General features: G+C 38.6%; 1 protein-coding gene across 1 annotated transcript in view; it reads right to left on the reverse strand.

The window, feature by feature from the left end:
• The window catches only part of LRMDA (leucine rich melanocyte differentiation associated), a 1,077,594-nt gene that overhangs the window by 672,298 nt on the left and 378,582 nt on the right, over positions 1 to 26,714 (reverse strand). The gene's annotated exons all lie outside the window — the stretch shown is intronic.

Raw genomic sequence — 26,714 nt, forward strand, 5'->3', positions numbered from 1 at the left:
CCAGGAATACAAGCAGAGAGACTTTCTCAGTTTATACTCATTTTCTCCAAAACGACAAAAACATTAGGCAAATGACAGTTGATGTGTGGTCTGGTGAGTTGACTCATACCTATGAAAACCTCTCAGGGAAAAAAAATAAAAAATATATATATAAATCCATGCTTCTGTGAGTCACTACATGTTAGAGACCTATCTAGCAGACAGAAAAGTAGGATCTTCAAGTTCAACATCTCCAAGCTCAGGAGAAGGAAGCTCTTCACTTTTCCCCTGAACAAAAGGTGTTTCCAAATAACTCACACATGGAAGGCTAGGGCTAGAGTAAGGATACCAAACATTCAAATGAACACAGAATGTAAATTCAAGAATACCAACTCTTTCCAATGGTGACAAATGGATTATCTACATTGGGGGCAGGGCACATGTTTAATTTTCACCAGGGTGTTCAACATGATGAAGAGCCAGCATTTCACCCAAGCAGAGCTTTACTAGGGTGTCCAAACTTTTGGCATCTCTGGCCCACACTGGAAGTAGAAGAGTTTGTCTTAGGCCACACACTAAATACATTGCGACACATAATCACAAAAAAATATATTATAACGCTTTAACTAAATTTATGATTTTGTGTTGGGCCACATTCATAGCCATCCTGAACCGCATGTGTCCCACAGGCTGTATAGGTCGGACAGTCCCGCTAGGACATTATATACTGGTCACATCTTGACTGCCTCTTCAACACAACTGCTGAAACAAGTCTAGTGTGATCAGCGAAAGGGAGCAAGAATAAGATAATCCTGTCTCCTAGCCTACAGCGTTCAACAAACAGTTTGTGATAGGGGTATTCTGGGCATCTGAAATTGCATGCAAACTGTGTCAATGAGACACCACAAAACAACCTTGCCCTGAATAGTGTGTCTCAGTTGGTTAGGCATTATTCTGCAAAGCAAGGGGTCACCAGTTTGATTCCTGGTCAGGGCATGTGCCTGGGTTGCAGGTTCAGTCCCTCGTTGGGGCACCTATGAGAGGCAACTGATTGATGTTTCTCACATCAACGTTTCTCTCCCTCTCTTTCTCCTTCCCTTCCCCTCTTTCTAAAAAATAAATAAAATCTTATAAAACACACACACACACAACCTAAAGAAAGTGTATATTGCATAATTTCTGAACAATAACAATTTCTCAAATTGACATGTAAAGTGAAGAAGCATCTCTTTTTTAGATCCACCCAAAGAATATCCTAATCTCTCATGATACAAACCCTACAGTATTCTGGGGGTGGGAACTTGGGGGAGGGGGCAAGAAACAAAACGGAGATCTAAGTTCCTTTTAACTTAAGCAAGGCTTCTTAATTCTGGAGCAGTGGTTCTAAAACTTTATTGGTTTGCAGGGAGCTCAGCTGGGGAAATTTTGAAACTATAGAGTCTCAGCTCCCCTGCAAGAGATTCTGATTAAAGTCCGAGGTGACTGAGATGTGGGCCACCCGTGGACTACACTTAAAGAAACTCCCGTCAGTTGGTTTCATGTCATGGGCCAGGCACTGCAGGCAACCTTGATTGAACCTCTTTCAGAAAAGTACCTCATGAATAGAGTGGTCTCCCCAGAACTCTCCTTCATGCTGTCAGCAGCTCTATTGCAAGATTCCCAGGGTGCTAGGCACCCCATGCTCTCTTTAGATCACCTGACCGCATATTTTTCTGGCTCAGCCTCTTGCCTATCCCTGTTCTGTTAACATCATCCATGTTACCCAGGTTGTCTATAATGTGCCCAACATCCTTGCCTGCCTGACGTTCTAAAGAAGCCTCCATTTGTTCCAGGAGCCACAGGGACTCTCACCTAGGAAACTGTGGATTCTCCCCAGGTTGCTGACATTACCACAGCCTGTGGCCATGTGCTCACCCCAATCACTTCTCTCAATCAGCTCTGTTCCTACCTGACTTCCCTCTTTACTAATCACAGAGCCTGAGTGAGCTGGGATGAGCATGTAACTTAATTATAGTTGATTGAAAATGCCCAGGTATTGGGGAACAGGTATGGGGACAAGGTTTTGCACAGAGCGTATGTCCTTGAATTTCAAAATCTCATACTCACCTCACAACCAAACTAGGAAACACAGACTACACAGATAACCAGGCCCCCCAAAAGAAGTGTGTGTGAATAATGGAAACAAACAAAATATAAGATTCTAGAAGCTCTGTCAATAATCTCCAGCTGGATTCCCACTTCACCATTTAACTATAAATCCATACTCACTAAGGATTGTATCACAGATCATAAATACCTGTTTATATCATGTCACCATGTTCAGAATTGCCCCAGAAAATCATTAACTGGCAAAGAAAGTTTGTAGTTTGGGAGATACTGGTAATGAAATGCCCTCTCTACATTTCCCACTCATGGTTGAAAGCACAGAAAGAAATCTCTAAACATATGTATTTTAGCATGCAATCATAAATATCTACCACCCTTCCCAAAGACACATTGCACAAGCTAATTTATACCATGCTGCTAACTTTTTGTTTCATGCTATATTGATGAGCTTGACAGTTTTTCAAAGAGTTTATAACTGCAGTAGTGTTGATCTTATTTAAAGAGAATATTAAATCAAATCCCTTGTCATTGGCATAAAATCTCCTATAGCATCAACAAAAGGCAGCAGTTTTCATTGATTCCCTGATACAAAAGACATATGAAGCAGACTGAAGCTGCTCTGCCAAAAAAAAAAAAATCACAATTAAAGCCCCATGAAAACTATTAGTCATTGTAAAGGTCATCATCGACTTTTAATGGCATCCTAAAGGGAAACAATATGCTTCACTTCAACATCAAGGGTAAAGAGAATGAAATACTGCATTTCTAAGATGGGCATAGCAGAGAATATCAAGAAACCTTAAATACTTGTTTCAAAAGGCAACCCCAGTAAAACAGATTTTGCATCACTCAGTTCACTGTCCACATTTGTGATGAGGAAATTTCCAGGGAAACAGCTGATGAAATATGCATGCACACAACCAGATGTGCTCCTTCTTGTTGAACGAGCCAATACATGAAGGAGTGGCAAGTGGTTTTCACTCCTTCAGACCAGAGGATGGGCCATTGACTAATCAGGAAGGAGGTTGTGAGCTTTATTTGTGCCAGACATGAACAGGGTCACTGCCCTCTCGGGCCCTCAGCTCCCTAACCTGTGGAGTGATTGGATCTAGTTTTTCTGAGTCCTCTCTGCACTAACAAACATATTTATTTATTCTTGAATGCTAACCCTGAGTGTTGAAGTACCATCCTTCTGGATCTCAGTTTCCTTAGTCCTAAAATGGGTGGGATGCTGTGTTGAGAAGGATTCTGAATCAGCATCGGGAGCAGCAGCGGGAATGAGCACCCTGTGATTAGTAATGTGGTCCAGAGGTACCAGAGGGGGGCATAGCAACAGCTCAGCCAGCTCTTAGCCCTAAAATGCCAAAATTCTATAAAATACACTCCAAGAACACTGTAGAAGGATTCTAACTTACCACCAATTGACCCACCCAAGAGAAAATACTATGTCCTCAACCAAGGCTCTCTTCAAAGTTGAGACCTCAGCAGGGGTTGGCGATGTGCCTAGCAGTAACGTAAAAAAGTGACGTGAAAATAACCAGAAAGCCAATCAGTTAAATTCTATCTGTTTAACTCACACTTTGGGTCCTTGAGACCTCTTCTAAAAGTCTCCTATTCTGAAGAGAATATGCAGCTATATTCATTGAATGTTTTACATTTATTTATTCAATAAGAAATTCCTAAGGACCTATTCAGTACAAGGAGCTGTGCATACTGGTCTGAGGAATCCAACCGAATGGGGAGGGTGCATGCACAGTGGTTTGGGCCCTGGACTGAAATCAGCAGGCTACAAAACCCAGCTCCTCCACTCCCCAGCTGGGTGACCTTTGACTAGTTAATCAAATTCTCTGAGCCACAATGTTTGAATCTCCAAAAAGAGTGCACTAATACATTCCTCATAAGAATCACAAATTCTACACAAGGTAAACCTTGCAAAGTGCTCATACACCACCTGTTTTAGCAACACTGTATCTCTGCTCAGGCCACTTCTCTAAATTCCAGACCCTCTTTATCCTCATTTAGACATTTCAAAGGCACTTCAAAATCAACATATCAGAACCCAATTTGTAATCTTCCCTTGCACCTCACCACCAAAGCAAAAACAAAATGAAATCTATCTGGTCCTCTAAGCAATCCCTGTCTAAGTGAATATCCTACCAAGCACACATCTATTAGGCTGCACCATATGAAATTGCTGTTTCTGCAGATCATAAATGTCAGAGTGTTGGCGATTTCATAAGGTTTAATGCAATGATTCAAAGCCAGAAATCTAGATGTCATCTCTGATGTCTTTCGCTCCTTCAAGCCACTCTGCCAAGCCCTGCTGACTGGGTCTCCTCAATGATGCCCCCACACTTTCCACTTCTATCTGAACCACCTCACTGGTCTGAGTCTGAATGTGTCACCCTCCTTTTTGTCCAAAACCCTGTTCATGATGTTTCTTCTGCCTGGAACCTTCCCCCATCCTATTCTGCCCTCACATCTCAGCACAAACATCACTTCCCTAGTCCAGCTGGCTTCATGGGAGTACAATCTGCTCAGCTGCACAGGACCCCACACTTGATTGAATGTTCTGCTGTTGGCATCTTAAAGTTCTTAATAATTTTGAAATAAGAGGCCCTGCATTTTTATTTTGCACTGGGCCCTGCAAATTATGTAGCCAGTCCTGCCCTCGGGGAAGCATTTCCCAATAGCTCAAATGCCTCTTCGGAATCCCTCATGGTGCTGAATGCCTGCCCCTTTGTGCTACCTGATACAATCAACATTTTTTGCATTGATTTGAGTGACTGGTGGTTTATCCTTCCCATTACAGGGTAAGCTCCATGAATCCAGGATCCTTGTCTGATTTTTTATTTCCTTTTCATCCTATCACCTAGCATACAAAGGCAATCAGTAAAACCTGGCTGAATACGTGTTTTTATTATCCCATTATCATTACCATTATTAGTACCTAGGACCATTAAGGCTAAGAACCAGGAGAGAAGACAGAGAAACTATACAACATGACAATGGATAATTCTCACTGAATGCTACTTGGGGGTAGGGGGGAAGCTTCCACCATTGGGAGGTAAAGCAGGGAAGGCTTGGGGTGGGGAGCTGAAACAAGCCATTCCTTGGAGGCTTGGCTGCACCCAATGGGCAGAGGTTAAGGACAGGCAGCCTATCAAATAGAAGGAACAGCATAAACAAAAGCACAAATGGGAGGCTGGGAATAGGAACTACTGGTGGGCAGAACATTGTGGCACACGGGTTTTACTGCAGAGCAGAGTCAGTCAAAACTGTGGAAAGTCTTGAACCCGGGCTAGGGAGTTCACTTTTTCCTAAAGTAAGTGTGGAGGTGAGAAACACAGTGTTTTAAGAAATCAGGGTAGTTCCTTATGAAGCCTTAAAAAGTGTGAACATCATTACTCAAGTAATTGCATAAAGATGATTTTTGTTTTCCTAGCTATACACAGGGGAAAAAAAAAAAAAAACAACATTTGAGCACAGTGCAACACCTTCTTCTTTTTTGGAACCATATGTTAAAATGTGCCTAATAAAAATATGCTTTCATATTATATACAAATGCACGTTAAGCACGCTATACTTTTCAAAGTGCTTTCAAACACACTGCATATAAATGGCTCTCAGCCACCTTTGACGCACCCCTCATCAATTGATCAAGTGTTTGGTCATCCCAGCTGACATCTTCCAGCTGGTACTACCCCAGAAAGACATTTCCCAGATGAAAGACACATATGTATTTCTCCAGAAGGCAGGAACATCTCATCTGCAGCTCCTGCATCAAAGACTAATACTGAAAAAGGAGGTGTTTATTTTACTCAGAGTTGCGGTTGTTACTGCTTAAATACACCAAGACAAAAGTGAATTTTTCTAAAAATAAAAAGAATTCCCTTTAACGAATGAATAATTCACACATGCTCACGTAGTGTGCCTGTGTAACAGGAACCCAATTGAGCAACAAAAATGCTCTTATTGTGTTTTACAATAGCATCCAAATGTTCAAAAACTGCACTTAACTCATTACGCAGAAGTATGGCCATTGCTCAAAATGGATAGCTATTTAATTTCAACTGGAAGACTGTAGGAAAAATGACATGCCTCTGTTTACACACTCCCTATTTAGAATCAACATAAATACAGGTATATTATGTCTTCCATCTAAGACAGATCAAAGACCACAAAACCGTGCAGCCTCAGCAGTATTCTGCCCCATTCCCACAGTCTCTTATATGAATTCTTGTCATTACATCAATTTAATCCCCTGCCACTTCAGGCCACTGTTCATGAAGCTGAATGGAAAGCACAATAGCTGGCACTTAACGTGACGGCGAACCTTTTTCCAACCTGCCTCCTTTAAAGTAAAAGTTTGTCAAATGCACAAAATTCCCTTTACAGCTCATTTGAGATGCATAAACAATCCCAAAGACAAGAAAGAACAACAATAATAATTTGCCCTTTGAAGGAGCTGGGCTGCTTGAGGGAAACATTGAATTCTGGACCCTCCACTGGTGGCTGGGCAATGCGGGTCACGCTGCCCCCTGCTCCCCAGGTGCACCTGTGGCTGACCGGGCCAAGCCCTGTCTGATTTCTGTGCCTTTGCATCTCCTCAAAGGCTCTCCCTCCCTTGATAATCCCAGAGGGAAAACGCTGTTTCTCTGCCCTGCACCACATGACCCTTCACACACAGAGCCCGGCCATATGCTTGCTGCTTGCTCCATCTTGCATGTTCTCTCTACTCACTGGGATTTAGAGCAGTAACAGCTACAGGACAGACCTTTAGCAAAAGTCACAATGAATTGAGAAGCGAGACCATTTTCTGCACACTCACCACCCCCTTCCAAAATTCCAGAGTTCAAACAGGTAGAGAGGCCAGAGCAGTTTCAGAAAAATCAAATTACATGTCAACCTAACCAGAACAATTCTTGCACTGCCCTAAAATCCACTAGGTGACCCTCTGACCAGCAGGATGTGTCTTCTGAGGGAGGGACAGGCAGGACGCAGGAAGCAGAGGCATTTTAAAAGCCTGAGACAAAGAGTAGGAAGAACTGTGGGTCAAAAGATCTCAATGTATGTCCTTCCCTCTAATTTCCAATGTTTTAATAAGTTGATTGTGGTTCAAATATAGGGAGCCCAGCACAGAGAAGAACCAGCATGACCCATAACCACAGGTATCATTGTACCCTATGATTTGTAAGGCGTGGTCAGGGCTCCTAAGTTGAACCACTTGTCAAGTCAAGGATGGAAAACAGGAACATCAACAGACAGGTGATCAACTTTACTCTGCTCAGTCACCCAGAATCTTCTGGAGGACTAATGCTGTGTTGCATTAACAATACATTAATGTACTTAAGAGTCTTCACAGAGACATGTTTAGTAATTATTATGGACAGACTAGGAAAAAAAATCCATAACCCACCAGAATGTTCAAACATCCTCCCATATTTGCAGAGGAAAGTCTCTCCTTACCCACAAACAGTCCAGATCTAAATAAACATGAACAGTTAACAGACATGAACAAAATTAAGTATATGATATTTCTTGAGTTTTTAGAAACTGCTAAGTTTCATGGTTTACCTACTGTTCTAGACAAATTACTATGACCCCCATCATAAATTATCATTGTACCCTCAAATATAACTGAGTAGTCTGAAAACTTTTCTATTAAAAAATTCCAATCATGAAAATACAAACACAAATTACAAAATCTCTGGTCTTGTGCATGGGTGAGCTTTCTCAAGTCAAATTATTTGTGTCCTTGAATTAATACTCTTCTCTCTCACTCTTATTCCAAAAATCTAAACTCAAAAATATCACACACAGAGGTTCATTAAATAAGAATTGATGGTAACAGAAGTCACACAAGGCCTCTTTGACTTCCAAGAAAGTAACCTGTCTGGATCAATCAATGACCCAAAAAGTCCCTCTTATCACAATCTCAGCTACTCAATACCTCAGAACCCTAATCTCTGTGCACAGCCCCAACCACCCACCAACACTCCAGTCCAATTCTACTCCCGACTTTTGCTAGCTACCAGGCCAAATTCACTGCCAACTCAGATGCCTCGAAATCCTTCTGTTTGATTCAGATGTTCAATCCACACCCATCATTAAATGTCTCACTATAACGCATTTTCATCTTAAAGTTTCATTTACTTCTATATGAAATAGGGGGGTAGTGCATCTCAGACAAACTGAGTACAGAAAGTCCTTCTTTCTGGCCAGTGGAGGCCTAGCCAGTAAATTCCTTCAGGGACCACTCAGATGAACAACTTTATAATCTCCTACCCTTACTTCAAGCCTCTAAGTCATTAAGCCTCATTATACTAGCATTAAAGGGATCCCTGGTTCATTTTATTTTATTTTTTAAGAAAAATTTTTTTCATTTTTTTATTGTTATTCAAGTACAGTTGTCTCCATTCTCCTGCCACCACTTTCCCCTGCCCCATCCATCCCCACTTCTGCCCTCAATCCTTCTCCTCTTTGGCTTTGTCCGCGGGTCCTTTATAAACATTCCCTGGTTCATTTGAAAGATAAAAAAACTGAAGTCCACAGAAGACCCTTGTTCCCACAGAACATATCACTAAACCAGCACTGAAAGCAGCTTCCTTGACTATTGAGACCCGAAGGACGTTTGTGAACAGCATTAAGTAAAGACATAGTAAAAGTGGGAGGGAGTACATTTCACACCAGAGTCATTTCCTTAATACAGGCCTGGCCTTGGCCTCCTGTCAGCCTCCTGCATTCCCCAGGGTTCCTGTCTGGGGCTGGCCAGAATCCTCACCAACTGCCCTCAGAACACACTATTCACACGCAGGGACCACTCCTCTCGTGCACTAAGAAAACGGCATTCTCAACCTTTAGTCTTAACCTAAGAAACCCAAACTGGCTGATACAAAGGACAAGGCTTTTCTAAGCCATCCATCCTCCCTCATTGCAATGTGGGCTTTGGCCTAACCCAAATTCTATGGACTGCCTACCCTACAAAGCAACAAACCTGGAATGAGCCCCCTCCCAGAGCAAGCTCTGTGGTCCCAGCCCTTGGGAACAAGAGCACACTCAGCTTGGGGCTTTGAATGTGAGGAGACAGAAAGGCAGAGAGGAGGAATCCTTAGTTGGGGCTGGGAGGAAAATCGAACCCTTGAAAATTGCAAAGCAAAAAATGCCAAGAGAGATTCTTCACTGTCACAGCTGCTTACCAGAGAAATCTCTCCTCATTTGGGGATGACATCGGCAGACCTGATTTTTTTGTCACCAGTCACTCCGCACTTGCTTTAATTATGCAGCACACCAACAGAAATTTTCTTTCTGATCACATAAATCACATCGCTGTGACACGAGGCTCAATAGGCACCGCTAGAACAATGTGGTGAGAGCTATCGACTCCATCGCTCAAGTCCACAAGGTGTATCATTTAGCCAAGAGTGATAATTAGACGCAGAATATACTGAAAACTGTCAATAGGCATGTCAATAGGAGAACTCTTAGCATCTAACACCCAGTGAATCAATGGTGTTTTTCAGCTATAAAATCAAGAAAATGATAGCTTTCAAATGAATGGTGGAAAGGAAACGGGAGCCTCCTTAGGGAGGAATAAAACAGCTCAATTTTCCCTTACTGAGTGCCTCTCCAACTACCTCACTCAATGGAAAAGGTCACAGAACATTACAGCAAAATATCTCTGAAACACGATGTACAACAGCACTGGGACATGACATGCTGCCTGGGCACCCCACACAGGCCTTGCTGTCTTTGACCTGACAGGAGCAGCAAATGGGTCAGCAGATGGCATGCAGAATCGGAGGGGGAGGTCAAATGAGGGGGAGGAAGACAGTAATTGAGGCATGTCCCCACTCAAAAAAGGACGAGACTATGTGGGGGGGGATGTCTGAGCCCAAGCACTGAGGAAATGGGTACTATGACAGGGGGCTTCTGAAAAGACAACCTCTTAACAACACTAAAATACATTTCACAATCAACACAGATATTAACAGATGATACTTACATGCTGCTCTAAGTACTGTGCACATATTACCTCAATTAAGCCTTACAACATCTCTATATAATAAGTAGCATCATTACCCTCACTTAGTAATAATTATTATTATTAGCTTCACTTTACAGGTGTGGAGACTGAGGCACAGAGAGGTTAATTTTCCCAAGGGCACATGGCTATTGAGCAACAGAGCCGGAATGTGCATGCACTAAAACTATGCTCTTACAGACCATGCTCTCTCTCCTGCCTCTCATGATCACCTGGCAGCACCCAGGCACACCTGCCTTCTCCCTTTTAGCTGGAGAAGATTATAGGTGAACCTGTGTGAAAGGCTGAATGGTACTCTGTGTCCCTGGGCGAGTCTTGGGATTCTCTGGGCCTCTGTTTCTTCTTATGTAGAAAAAGGACCATAATCATGAGACCCAACTCATGAAGTATATAACAATGCTAAGTGGCCTTACCCACTCCCACTCACAGCCTGAAAACTATACCATCATCTTCATTTTACTGAGGGTGAACTGAGTCTTAGAGAGGGTTAGTAAAATGACTCTGTTAGAACCCAGTGGGTCTGACTCTCAAGCTGTTCTCTCCAGCACCATGTTGAACTGAAGATTGTACAAAGGCTTTGTGTATAACATGTCAGAACAGTGGCTAGTACACTTGGTTAGTCCTTAGTAAATGGTAGCAGGAGTAGGAGGGGGAAAGAGCAGGGGAACGAAGGAAAGAGGAAAACCCAGAAGGCAGAAGTAAAGGAGCTGGGGAAAATATACACATTAGTGTGCACATCTGGACAGGGTGGCAAGTAACTTCAGCAACTACAAATCAGGAGAATGTACATGAGTTACTAATTCTGGTTTCAATCTAATAATATACTATTTATTTAACTGATTACTCTTTTTAGGGGTTTTTAATATATCAAATTGGTGGAGTTTTTATCAAAGCAATATATCTAATTTCCAATAATATTTATTAAACGCTATGTGCCAGGCTCTGAGTTAGCTCTCTTATTTAATAATGTATGTTTAATCTGCTTTGTTCTTGAAGCTACCACTTTTTAAAAATATACTCTTTTAATGTGATAAAGGAACTCTACCAAAGATACTGCCTTCAGTAAAATAAACCAGCTGTCAGACCAAGGACAGAAATGGCAGCCTTATAATTAACTAATCATTAATGGACATTAGCCTGATGACATTTGCAATGACTTACCCAGCAAGGTATGTGGCCATATGCACACATAATCAAGTACTTCAGCACACCCAGAGCGTCATGCTATGGCTGCCTCCTTTACTTGCTTCCTTTCCTGTTACGTGTGTTTTTCTGTGTAGCAGGAAAGCGCACATGTTTTGTTCCCAGCCAGGGCAAGGAGATCTGGAACACAACTAATTAAGTGGGTAGTATCATACAGAGCATATAGGATGCTCCTCAAAAATAATTTTGTTTGACCTAAATCATCATCATCATCTGTCACCACTAGCAATAGCTCTCTTACTGGTCTTCCTGCTCCTCCTTTTGTCCCCCAGAGCCTAGGACATAAGTTAATTATGTTATCCCTCTATACAAACCATCAGTGCTTTGTATCTCACCCAGAGAAAATGCCAAAGTACTCACTCTGGCCTATGAGGACCCCCAAATGTAAATTTCACTCCAGCCCAGAGGTTGCTCTTCCAGCTCATTAATCACAGGCCTGCTCAGGCCTTCGCATTTGCTATTCCCTCTGTCCAGAGTGCTCTTCCATTAAATCTTCCCATGGGAGGCTTTTTCTCATTGTTCTAGTCTCAATACAAATCCTTCCCTCACCAGAGAATTACTTCCTGCACATGTTATCTGAGGTAGAACACACATACACACTCTCACTAGCTCTTCATTACACTCAGTTGTCTTCGTGGCACTTATCACAAGCTGAAAGTTGTTTACTATTTGTTTATTTTCTGCTTTCTCCACCTCTAAGGTAAGCTTCAGAAGGTAGCAGCTTTGTTTTATTCAACTGCTGAACTATAGCACCTAAAACTACCTCATATACAATAGACTCTCAACCTATAATTAATAACTAAATAAATGAATGAGTCCAGATGTTCAAGGAAAAAAAATTAAATATCAGTGATAAAAATAGTCTCTAGTTGGGTCACTTAATTCTAAGCATCTTCAGGGAGCATAGTTAGGGATTCCCCCCAATTAGTATGGAGATCATTCTGATTAAGTGCCCACCAGTAGGTAAGTGGATTAAAAAAATATGGTACACTTATACAATGGAATACTGTGCAGAAGAAAAAAAGAAGGAACTCATACCTTTTGCAACAGCGTGGATGGAACTGGAGGCTATTATGGTTAAGTGAAATAAGCCATTCAGTGAAAGACAAATACCATATGATCTCACTTTTAAGAAGAATCTAATGAACGAAACAGACTAATGAGCAAAATAAAATCAAAGGCATAGAATCATGGAATAGACAACTATAAGAGGGGACGAGGGAGGTGGGAACTGTTTGAAAGAAGGGGAAGAACTAGTCAAGGAACATATATGAAGGACCCATGGACATGGACAACAGTGTGGGGATTGACCATGGAAGCGAGGGTGGGCTGGGTGGAGAAGGGCAAAGGGGGATAAATTGGACAACTGTAATAGCATAAACAATAAAATATTAAAAATAAATAAAAGGCATAATCACAAAGTACAGAGGTATATTGAAGCAGAGATGCAGCTGAAGAACCATGCTCACTGGAAGGAGTTTGCATAATCAAAATATCTTAAATCACCAAATATAGAAGAGTGAAGAGAACACCAGAAGTACCTACTTATTACTGGCCCTATTTCCAGCCTTACAGAGGAACATAAAGTTTTTCATGGAAGTTCCTGTTCTGGTAATAATGAAGTACCTTGTATCAGATGAACTATCCCACAGATAAATATTATAAACTCTGGAGAAAATATAAGCAACAACTAACTGAAGGCACTGAAGAGCTACCAAAGCAGGAAGGAATAGATGAAATGCCATGACCTTTACTACAGAAGTGAACCATATTAGCTGATATCTGTGTGAGGCTGCTTTGCTGTCTGCACTGCACACAGGATCTAGAACTCAAGAAGAAAGCTGCAATCTCACTGGCTTAAGCAGCCAGAAGGCAGGCTAATGAAAGTGAAATTATAAAGGGAAATCCAAGAGCAGAGGAGTGGCAGGTAGGAACTCTGCATACAACTTCTTACAAATCCTTAGCTTATTCCTGATACACAGGGAAGTCCAAGTAGCCTGGCAGAAACTAACAGGTAAGAAGCTGAAAAAGCTGCCTGGTATTTCATGAGCTGTCCATCAAAGGGGAGGCAAAGTTTGGAGTTTCAATTCTGACAAGGTAAATACCTTGAGCTTTATATCAAAAACCCTAAAGCAAGACACCTTGAAAGTAAAGACTATACCTGAGGATTATAAATTGGCACTAAGACCAGTAGCAAAATTGAAACAGCTGCACTGAGAAAGTGTACAAACAAGTCTTCCCAAGTTCAAGGTTGTCAGACAGCAATTAAGCTGCAAAAATCAACCTAGAAGAGCCCTGGCCAGGTGGCTCTGTTGGTTGACCATCATCCACACACTAAAAGGGTGTGGGTTCAATCCCTGGTCAGGGCACATGCCTGGGTTGCAGGTTCGATCCCTGGTTGGGGCACATCAGGCAACCAATCAATATTTCTCTCTCACACAGAGTTTTTTTTCTCACTCTCTCTCTCTTCCTCCCTTCCCCACCTCTCTCTTTCTCTAAATTCAATAAGCATAACCTCAGATGAAGATTAAAGTAAAAATAAAAAATTAACCTAGAACAAAAGTCAACACTTTGCAGAGGAAGATAACAGAATTCAGAGTTTCTACAATATATATTAACACAATGGTTTGTATACAATACAAAAATACTAGACATGTAAAAATGTGACTCATCATCAAAAGTGAAATCAGCCAAGAGAAAGAGACCCTGAGATAATCCAGATGTTTGGATAAGCAAACAAGGACTTTTAAAAAGCTATTACACTTAGCATAATGCTGCCAGTCAGAGAAAGGCAAATACCGTAAGATTTCACTCATATGTGGAATCTAATGAACAAAATGAACTAACAAGCAAAATAGAGACAGATTCCAGACTCATAGATAGAGAGCAGGTTGACAACTGGGAGGAGAGACTGGGCGGCTGGATTGAGCAAAAAAAAAAAAAAAAAAAAATTAGGGGGCCACATGGACACACACAACAGTGTGGTGACTGCCTGGGAGAGGTGAATAAGGGGAGGTGGAGGAGGGTATAGGGAGGAGAAAGGGTGATAAACAAAGACTTGACTTGGACTAGTGAACAAACACTGCAGTGTACAGATGATACATTGTGGGATTGTGTACTTGAAGCCTATGTAATTTAGTTAACCAGTGTCACTCCAATAAATTCAATAAAAAGGAAAAAAATAAGTTCTCATAAATATTTTCAAGGAATTAAAAGAGCATCATAAGAAACATATGTGGGAAATTTCAACATAAAATTTTTAAACTACAAAGAAATAACCATATGAAATTCTATAATAAAAGTAAAGTAGGTAAAATGTAAAAAATCACTAAATGGTGTTAATAGCAGAAGAAAATGTTGGAGGGGGGAGAAAGGACCATTCAACTTGAATAGAGATCAGTAATATTTAAAGATCACTATATTTATCCAATATGAAGGCGAGAGGGAAAAAAAGACTGAAACGAGTAGAGCCTCAGTCAAATGTGGGACAATATGAAATGGCCTAATATATGTGTAATTGGACTCCCAGCAAATGAAAAGAGAGAATGAGTCAAAAAGAGTATTTGAACAAGTAATACACAAAAATTCCCCAAGTTTGGGTAAATCAACAACATACTGATCAAAAAGACTTCATAACCTCCAAACTGAATAAATACAAAGAAAACCATAGTAAGGCTCTGACAACAAAAGATAAAAAAAAAAAATTCTTAAATGTATCCAGAGGACAAAGACATTTTAAATTCAGAAGACAACAAAACAATTTATAGTTTTTTATTAGAAACAATGGATATCAAAATTACAATTGAAAAAGATCTTTAGAACACTGAAAGAAAACAATAAACCATCAATCCAGAATTTCACATGCAACAAAAATATCCTTTAAAAATGAAGACAAAATAAAAATCTTTACAGATAAATGAACACTGAGACAATTCATCACCTGCTGACCATCACTACCCTAAATTTTGCTTAATGAAGTGTTACCAGATGAAAACTTGTATCTACAGAAAAAATGAAAAGTATCTGAAGCAATAAATATTTATATAAAATTTACCTTTTTTCTTAATTTCTTTAATATATGCTGACAGCTTAATGCAAAAATAATAACAATATGTCACAAGGTTTATTATATAGGTGCAAAAATGTATAACAAAATAACACCAAACAAGAGGAGAAAGTAAATAGAATGGAATTAAATGTTTGCAAAATTGCTACATTTACATGAAGTTATACAGTATTAACTCTCAGTAGGCTGTAGAAAATTAAGTTAAATTGGGGGTGCAGATTTTAATCTCTAGGAAAAAATGTTAAAATAATTTAAAAGCTATTGTACAAGAGAAATTAAAATAAGATTAAAAAGTAATTCCATTTATCTAAAAGGAAAACAAAAAGGAAGAATAAAAAATAAAAGCAGATGGGAAAATAGAAAACACCTTATAAAATGGTAGACTTAAGCCTAAGCTTATCAATAATTATGAGATGCAAATAGCTAAACACTATGATTACAACAAAAAGATCACTAAACTGAATAAAATGTCAAGGCTCAACTGAATGCTATCTACAGAAATGCATTTATAAATGCACAAAAGGTTTAAAAGTGAAATAATGGAAAAATGTATGTACGCTCTGGAAAGCATAATTATGAAAAATTGGTATGGCTACACTAATATCAGACAAAATAAACTTCAAGACACAGATTACTTCTAGAGATTTACAGAGGGATGTTACGCAATTATTAAAGGGTCCGATCATCATGAATACATATGTCATAAATGTTGGTCCACTTAAAAATAAAGCTTAAGAATAGACAATGCAAAAACTAGACATATCTAAAAGGAGAAACTGACAAATCCACAATCATGGTTAGAAAATTAATATCCATCTCTAAATAACTGATAGAACCAGATAACAAAACCTAGTAAAGATAAGATTTAATTACTCTACTGAACAAATTACTCTATTGATATTTATAGAACACTATACCAAATAATTGCAGAATACACATTGTTTTTAAGTACACAAGTTATATCCATAAAGACAAACCATAAGTTATGCCATAAAATGTCTCAATAGATATCAAAATATTGAAATAAAGAGTATATTCTCTGAAAACAGAATTAAGTAAAAATTCAATAAAATCTAAGGTATCTAGAAATTCTGTGATCAATTAAAATTAAAATAATTCAGTTCTAAAAATTCATGGATCAAAAAATTACAAGACTGAGAAAATATTTTGAATGATATGTTGATGAAACACAGTATAGCATAATCTAATGAATACAGCTAAGTGATGCTTGAGATAATTCTTTATAGCTTTAACTACTTATATTAGACAATTAGAAAAGTTTAAAACTATAATCTAATTTTCTCCATTAGAAAAAAAGCCAAAGCATATGAAAAGAGCAGGAGCCAATGAAATAAAAAAGGGCTAACAATAGAGAAAATTGACAAAGCTAATAGCTGATTCTTTTAAAATATTGATGAAATTGACAAACCCAGGAGGAAATCTTCATGACCTTGAGTTAGGCAAAGGTTTCTTTCATGTGACACAAAAAGTATTATCCATAAGGGCAAAAAAATTGATATATTTGACTTCAGCAATGTTAAAAATTTCTGCCCTTTAAAATATACCATTAGAAAAAAAAGCACAAGACACAGACTAGGAAACAATATTGACAAATTATATACCTCATCTAGAAATTGTATCCACCAAAATATAAAGAATACATACAATTCAATAATAAAAAGACACATAAACCAATTTTTAAATGGACAAAGGTTCTGCACAGATATTTCTCAGGGAAGATATATAAATGGGCAATAAACACATTAAAAAACTGACATTCCCAGTCATTAGGGACATTCAAATTAAAACCACAATGAGATATACCACCACAATCACTAGAGTGACTAGAAGAGATAAACAATTACAAATGTTAGGAGAATGTGGAAGAATTGGAACCCTCATACACTGATGATGGGAATGTAAACTGGTGCAGTCATTTTAATATCAATCTAGCAGTTTATAGAAAATTAAACACAATCCAGCAATCCCACTCCTATGTATCAACCCAAGGGAAATGAAGCATGCATCAACAAAAAGACTTGTATACAAATATTTATTATTCCTAAGGGCCCCAAACTGAAAATATCCCATATATCCATCAACTGACTAAACTAAAAGCTCTGTATCTATGCAATAGAAAACTATTCAACAATAAAAAGGAACAGAGTACTGAGATATGCCATGCATTGATGAATCTCAGGGGCATTATGCTAAATAAAAATGGCCAGGCACAAAAGACTACATATTTTATAATTCCATTTGAATAAAATGTCCAAAAAAGGCAAATTAATAGAAACAGGAGTTAGTTTATTGGTAACTCAGAGCAGGAGGTGGAAACAGGGAGTGACTGCAGTCAGCAGAAGGGATGTTTTGGAGGTAATGAAATGTTCTACTGTTAGGTTGTGGTGAAAGAATATTAGCAATGAAATATTACTAAAATTTACCAAACTGTGCATTTAAGATGGGTGATTTCTATGGAATGCAAATTTTAGCTCAATAAAGCTTCTTTTTAAAAAATTGATAAACCCCTAGGCAAGAGACTGAATAAGAAAAAAATAGAATCAGTTCAGAAATGGAGAAGAGCAATCCCCCTAAGGAGCCTACAGGCATTAAAAAGGATAATAATGAATAAAGTGAAGAACTTTATGTCAATAAATTCAACAATTTAAATGAACTGAACAAATTCCTTGCAAATGCAGCTTATTGAAACTGACACAAAAAGAAAGAGAAAACATCTAAAGCCTTATATCTATTAAAGACATTAAACTTATAAAGATATATAAAAGTCTCTGAAAAAAAATCAACAGGCCCTATGGATTTCATTGGTGAATTCTATTAACAATGTAAGTTAAAAACAATACCGAAATTACACAGTCTCTTTCAGAAAATAAAGAAGGAAGGAATACTTCCCAACTGATTTTGAGGCCAGTTAACATACCCAAAGCTGACAGAGAGACATTACAAGGAAAGAATATTGCAGACCAATTTACGTCATGAACATAGACTAAAAATCCCTTAATAAAATATTAGCAAACTGAAATCAGAAATATATATAAAAAGGATAAGACATCATGATCAAGCAATGCTTATCCCAGGAAATCATGATGAGTTTAACATTTAAAAAGCAACAAATTACACTCATCATATTAACAGAAAAAGGAGGAAGGGTGAGAAAAACCCATATGATCATTTCAGTAGAAGCAGAAAAAGTGTTAGACACAGTTCACACCATTCATGAAAAACTAAGAATAGAAGGGAATTTATTCAATCTGATAAAAAGGCATCTAAGAAAATCTCTACTCAACATAGTACATAATGATAAAATATTGTACGACTCTCTAAAATTGGGAATAAGGCAAAAATGTCTATTCTATTCACCACTGTAACGAAGGCCTTAGCCAGGGCAATAACACAACAGCAATAAACAGAGACATAAAATTGGAAAGTAAGAAGTAAACTGTTTTTATTCTTAGACATGATTGTTTACACAGAACCTTCAGTCAAATTTAGAAATCAAAACCTAAAAATACTAAGTGACTTTAGTTAGGTTACAGGATACAAAGTTAATATACAGAAAAAATCAATTATATTTCTTTTTTATTGTATATTTATATATATCAGAAGCAAAGAACTGGAAAACAAATTTTTTTATAATTCTACTTATAATGGTATAAAAAACATAAAATAGTGAAAAAATTAGTAAAATATTTGTAAGACCTTTACACTAAAAACTACATAACAAATGAATACGTGGAAAGATGCAATATTTTTATGGATTAGAAGATTTCATATTGTTAAGATGTCATTTTTCCACAAATTGATCTATAGATTCAATGCAATTTACTTCATAACCTCACTAACATTTTTTATAGATATTGACAAGTTGATTCTCAAATTTATGTAGAAAAGCAAAAAATGCCAAAAAGGCAAAAATTTGCCTTCCTTTAAAAAGGAATACAAATTGGAGGACACATATTCCCTGATTTAAAGACTTACCATAAAGCTACAGAAATCAAAACAGTATGGCATCAGCATAATGATACAAAAACACACCAATGAAGCATAACAGATAACACCAACATAGACCCACACATTTATGGCCAATTGATTTTTGACAAGTTTCCAAAATAACTGAACAGAGAAAGTATAACTAAAAAGAAGAAAGAAAGCTAGAACAACTACATAAGCATATGGACAACAATAAATTTCAATTCTTAACTCACAGATGTGAAAATTAACTTACCATGGATCAAAGACTTAAGCATAAAAGCCAAAATTCTAAAGCTCCTAAAAAAAACCGAAGAATGTCTCACAACCTCAAGGGAGGCAAAGATTTCTTAGAACACAGAAAATACTAACCTTCCTCTCCCACCCCTCCCAAAAAGATAAGTTTGCATTTATCAATACAAAATCTTCTGCTCATCAAAAGGCACTGTTAGGGAAATAAAAGATAACCCAAAGACTGAAAGAAATATTTAAAATAAGTAGACATAGCCACAGATGTAATACAGATATCAGACAAAGGACATGTAACCAGAATATATAGAGTTCTCCTACAAATCAATTAACAAAGAAACTCAATTATTAAATGGAAAAATAAAAGTCCATTCACAAAATGGTAAATGAATGGCCAGTAAACTCATGAAAAGATTCTCAGTATCGTAAGTCATCAGAAAATAAAGATTGAAATCATAATAGACATTTCATGTCTATTAGGATAAATACAGTTAAAAAGACTACCAACACCAAATATTGGAAAGGATATAAAATAACTTGAAATCTCAAACATCGCCAGTAGAAGTGTAAATGGTATAGTCACACAGGAAAGGAGTTTTGCCAGTTTCTATAAATTTAAACTCATGTCTACTTAGCAACTGCACTCTCAATTATTTATCCAGGAGATAAAAAAAAAACTGAGAGCTACACAAAGACTCTCACATGAATGCTCATAGTAGCTTTAGTCATAATAATCGAAACTACTATTAACCATCAACAAGAAAATGTGTAACATATTATTATATATTCATATATGGAATAAAGTACTGGTATGTACAACATAGGTAAATCTCAGAAACACTTCTTTGGGGGGAAAAACAGACATGTAAGAGTACATACTACATGATCCCATTTATATGAAGTCCACAAATAGGACATTGGTTTCCTATAGAGGATGTGGGGATTATGTGTAAAGTAGCAAAAGGGAAATTTCTGAAATGCTGGAAATACCCTATATGTTTATTGGGGTTACACAGTCTATACCTTTATTAAAATCATTGAATCATACACATACGATCCATGCATTTGACTTCATGTAAATTTTTCCTTGACTTAAGAAAATAAACACTTAAATAAAATTAAATTTATTTAGAAAATAAGATTTTTAAAGAGCTAATCGAGTAGAGTATCAGTTAGGATCAGCTCAATTACGCTATAGTAACAAACAGCCCCCAAGTCTAAGGACCTAAGTAGAAGTCAGCCTGCTGGCCAAATGCAGCCTGCTGCCTATCTTATAAATAAAGCTTTACTAGAATATAGTCATGCCCACTTGTTCATATATTTTCTATGTGTAACAAAGTTATGTAGTTGTGACAGAGACTATATGACCTAAAAACTAAAAGCCTAAGATAATTTCTATCTGGCCTTTTATAAATAAAGCTTGCTTTTTGACCCCTAACTTGAAACCATCAAGGTTTATTTCTCTCTGACTCCATGTTAATTAGGAGTCAACCGGGCACTCTGCATGTCATCCTCAGTGCAGCACCTGGCTGATGGAGCAGACTACCTGGAATGATGCTGTCCACTGTGACAAGGGAAATGAGCAAGTTCTGAAGGATCTTATACCAGCAATTAAATGATCTGGCTCCAAAGTGCCACATCACTTTTCCTTACAACTTCTGGGCCAGAAGTATTCCCATGACCCCATTTTCACATGGGGACCAGAAAATACAATCCCACTATTTGTTTATACATGGGCCTGGAAGTGAAGAACTGGGATATTTGCCAAACAGCACTAACGACCACCACAATTAAACTGAGAACCAATCAGTCCAGGTGTTTATTTCTAACATACATGCATAACCCTGCTGAAATATTGTCCTACTGGGTAGAAGTTCTAATCATAAAAATTCCAAAAGTTGCCCCTCACCCTTCCCTTTGGCTCCCACGTCACTGGATAGAGCAACCCAGCACCACTTTCTGGACTCGTGGATCTAGATTGAAAATCTGACTAACCATCACCTTCACATTTAATTTCTTTAGTCGGGGTTCCAGGCCTCAAGAACAAGTCAAGACCCTGTGACCCAGACTCTGCTAAACCTCTGAGACCCCACAGCCTCATCTCTCTCTGCCGCTCATTCAATTTTGTGATGCTGGATGGAGCGTATGATGACCCACACATACCACACTGTTTCCAGACTCCATCCACTCTTTTAATCCTGTGGTTTCCAATGTGTGGAATGCCCCCTCTTATCATTCTCATCCTTGAAGACTCAGAGCTTTCCATGACCATCAGGCAGAGAAGACTTTGTTGCTATTCCCTCAGACCCAAACTACTCACACTGCTGCTACTGCCCCAGACCTGAAGTAGATAATCAGAGTACTTCGCCCACTGGGTAAAAGGACAGCTAACTTACTTAGTACTTACCAGGTACCAAGTACTTTTCTCAGCATTTTTCATATATCATATCATGTGGTCCTCATAACAACCTACAGGTAGGTACTAGTACCAACTCTATTTTAAAGATAAGGACACTGAGGTATAAGGTGTACATTAATTTCTGCAAGGTCCCACAAGGTGGTAAGTGGCAGAGCTTGTATATTGCCAGTAGGCTGCAAAGCAAACTCTTAACAATTCTGCTACCCTGCATTTCAACACTGAGAGCAGATAGATCTGTCACCTTTGAGAGTATAAGCAGTTCAGCAGCAAAAATCAACATCTCATTCCTTTCTGTATGCCCAGCACTTGGATCATAGGTATTTAGGCAATAGTAGTTACTTAAAACCGTATTTGTTCAGATGAAATGAGACCCTGGATTCCCCCCAAAAAAAGCTTTCTGGTAAATAAAATCCTCTTGACTAGTGACATTTAGGAAGTGGGCAGATAATTACCATATATACTTTTTCCTGGATCCCACCCCCTTCTCCAGGGCTGCTGGCCTACTTGGAAATGGAGAGACAAGAAAGGTCCAAATTACAGATCATTAGAAAACAAACTCCTCTAAGTTGGGACAACGAGAGTAGTTGTCTATCCAATCATTCAGGAACTTTTACAGAATCCTGACTGTTTGGAAATGTGAGAATTTGACTTCTCTGTTCCGAAAACAGCACAAAGCTTTCCTATCCAATCATTCAGGAACTTTTACAGAATCCTGACTGTTTGGAAATGTGAGAATTTGACTTCTCTGTTCCAAAAACAGCACAAAGCTTTCCTAAAAGTTTTTCCTTCCTCATATAATCATGCTTTAAATTGTTAATAGCTATAATTATGGAAGATGGCATTGTCATGCTTATAATTTTTCCTATCCCCCTTGGTATTTATTGATGATAAATGACTTTATTAAAAATAATGATAATTACCTTGTTTGGTTGTATATCAATATAGTTTCAGTTTTTCTTTATTACCAATTATAGAATTTTATGAATTGCCAACATTTAGTTCTTTTATTGGGTTATATTCTCTTGGTGGTATAAAAACAGAGGAGGAATTAACAATTTTATTCCTTCATTTCCTGACACCCCCTACCCCACTACAACCTGCCCCAACTCTGTTAAGAAAGCAATCTAGTACACTATTCACATGTGGCTGCAGGAGGTTATAATTTTTGCTGCTATGAGAATCTAACAATTAGCTGCATACCCCAAAATTCTCCTCTATGGGCTAGTGCCTCTCCAAATGGTAGAAAATGAAAGGTTCTTTCCTACCCCCGACACACAATGTGCCTCACAAGATCAGCACTTAGAGCCCAAAATGGAGGCATTTCCTGAGGGACCAGAGTTTAAAATCTACTAAATTAACTACAAAAAGATCATATGGGAGAATAGTCAGTCTCAGTGTTCCCCAGAAGAAAATCCCATTTGCTTTACTAAACATCCACGACAACCATCACAGCCAAAGCCATCTTACACACAGAAGATACCATAGTTCTTGGATAGTTCCCTCCCAAAAGATACTCCCCCTGAGCCCCTTTCGAGTTCTCACTGGAGACTCTCAGCCCTCGAAAGGCTAAGACTACACATCTCTTTGTTTATCAGTGGTCCTCCACAGGGGTAGAGCCCAGCTCATAGTCTCTGCAAAACATAAACTGATTCAAATCAATAACCCAATGTAAGCAGTCCATACTTCTTTGCAAACAGTGCATTTAGCAGTGGTTTCATAAGGAGAAGTGAAGTCCTTCTTCTTAGCATCAAGAAGAGGAACGTTATAAGCTCTTTGTACTTGATGTGTAAGTCAGACTGCATTAGGAGGGAGAGGAGCACGAGGAAAAGAACATCACAATTGGAATCAGACCCTACATGTCCAAACTTAGGCCATGTTCTTGGTCTCCTTCCACCTCTCTCCCTGCAAAAATGATTTCAGCAACACCTGCAACTCAGAACTGTTGCAAGGATTTAGTGAGTTAAACATCTGGCACATACTTATTATTTAATATATGCTATTAGCTCTTTCCTTTCCCCCTAGCTTAGTAGTTCTCAAGTGAGGCAATTTTGCTCCCCAAGAGACAGTGATATCTGGAGAAACATTTTGTGATCACAGCTGGGGAGGGTAATGCTACTGGCACCTCCTCGGTAGAGACCCAATAGCTGCTAAACATCCTACAATGCACAGGATGGACCCCACAACAAGAATTATCCAGTCCCAAATGTTAATAGTGCTAAGATTGAGAAGTCTTTTACTAGACAAGTGTGAAATAATTATTTCATTATGGTTGTTTATTCTCCGTGTAACCTATCTCTTTAAATGAGCAAAGATTCACTGAGAACCTACCACCTGCAAAGCTCTATGCTAGGCATATCTTTAATTACCATGTATATTTGGTTACTTGCTGCCATTTTCCCAAAGCAACTCCCATCCTCGAATATTGCCCAACCCCATGAACATCAAGCTTTGGCTTCTCCTTTCTTCTCGATGCTGGCGTCAGTGGCCCTGAAGTCAGACATGCTGTGTGTCAGAGCAAGACCTGTATTAATCAACCATTCCAAATATAGCAACAGCAGTTTGAAAATCAAAGAATGGGCCTTGGGGACATAAATATTTGCATGTTCATAATAAATACTTAACTACACATCTGTGCAATGTTCAATATAGTTGGAGAAGAAAAAGAACACTTATGTTGATTTTTGTCAACTTCCACAAATCAAGCACCTGATATGCTAAAGAAATGTAAAACTGAATAGTTGTAAAGATGATTTTTAATATATTTATAATACGCACTTATGAATTAGAGACATGTTTGATTTACCATGAAGTTTTTCTAAGCATCAATTAGCCTGTACCTGCCCCTTGGGTTAGTGGAATAATTTTTCAATCTGTGCATTAAACATCCATCTCTTTTCTATATGATGCTCACCTCTACAACTCACATTGACCTTGGCTTCACCACTCAATACTCAGCTTCATATTTTTATTCTTCTCTGTATATGTATGAGTATATATGTCTATGAGCAGAAGCCCCGAGGTACCACATATTGTGGATGTACAATCTGCCAGCCACTACTATAAGTGCTTTGTAGTCACACTCTCATTTCATTGTCACAAACCTCTCCAGAGGCAGATGATATCCTTCATTGTTCAGGGGGAAAAATAAAGGCTTAGAAAGGTTAAGTAATTGGTCCAAAGGCACACAGCTAAAAGTCATCAGAATGAGTGTTCATACTTTGTGTGTCTGATTCTAAAATCCATGTTCTTCACTACTACACTACATTAGGAGGAAACAAACCTCCATCTGGTGAGTGCTTTCTGTAAAGAGGTAAGTGGTGGGTACACCGTTTGACCCAGCAAATCTCTGCAAAGAAATGCTCACCCACAAATGCTGGTTCATATGCAGAAATATATATGTAAAAAGATATATTCTACTGCATAATTTGAAAAGGAGAAAAGAGTAAACAACCTAAATGGGGGAAGTAGAAACATGCTATGAAATGGGGGGATTCCATAAAAAGTAGGGGGACTATGGCAAAAAGGGCTTTGCTTACCCATTACCCATCCCCCCTTCCTCCTTAGTAACAATACTCTGATTTTATTCTGGATGGCAATGCACCCAGCTTAAAGACTGCATTCCTCAGCCTGCCTTGCAGCCAGGGATGCTTTTGTGCTGGTAAATGTTTCACGGCTAGCTCACTCTTACACCAATTTTTATGGTATAGATTTTCCAACTCTGGAAAACTTCAGGCTACCAAGTTGAGGCTCACAAAAGCTCCTGAGAATGTAACGATTGCCTCTTGCAACCAAGGGAGAGCCAGCCCTAGCACATGCCCAGGGGTAAGCAATAAGAAGTTTGCTTATTATAAAGAAATTTATCCTTCCTTAAAAGTATAACAGATAGCAACCATATGAGCATTTTCTTTTCTTCTTTTCATCCTCCTCCTTCCTGCTTGGAATTCAGATGATATGACTGGAACTCAGCAGCTACTCTGAGCCATGAAGCAACATAAAAAGTGATGGCAGTGCAGAAACACCAAAGGTACAGACAGAAAGAAGTCTTGTCTCTCCTGACCTCATGAAGCCTATCTCTGGGCTCCTCTATCAGGAAGAAAATAAAATCCTATTTTAAGCCACTGTTGTTTTGGTTTTCTGTTACATGCTACTCAACTAATACAGACTTGGCTTTCACATCTATTTACTTACATCTTTCATAATGAAAATGTTTTATTCCAGTATTATTTTCAAATAAAAAAGGCAAAAAAATGTTAAGAGTTCAGTGATTGGGCCCTTATAAGTGTTTCCAAGTTACCAATTCCTTTGACAGTATCCATGGATCACAGGGTGGGGGGTAAGGGAGACCAGGGCAAATCACAGACCTGGCACACAAATCGACAATGTGGGTAGGTCCTGAAAATGAAAGAGATAGACTGGAATGCAACCAAGTTCACAAACTGCCAAACAGATTTCTGGCCTACAAAGATCCAAAGGCCTCCTGAGGTAAGCCTTGGGTGAAACACACAACAGGTGATGGGAGAAGCACAGGATGTGCTGCCAGGCTGTTGTCTCCAATCCAGGAAAACTCCCAGGACGGCTGCCCATGGAGAGGAAAAGCAGCAAGACTCCATTCCTTGGCCCACAGCAGTCGGCCCTTAAGGTGTCCCAATTAAGGGGACCCG

The sequence above is a fragment of the Pteronotus mesoamericanus genome, unplaced genomic scaffold (assembly GCF_021234165.1).
Source record: "Pteronotus mesoamericanus isolate MK-2021 breed Mesoamerican mustached bat unplaced genomic scaffold, CSHL_Meso_final contig_24, whole genome shotgun sequence".
NCBI classification, from domain to species: Eukaryota; Metazoa; Chordata; class Mammalia; order Chiroptera; family Mormoopidae; genus Pteronotus; species Pteronotus mesoamericanus.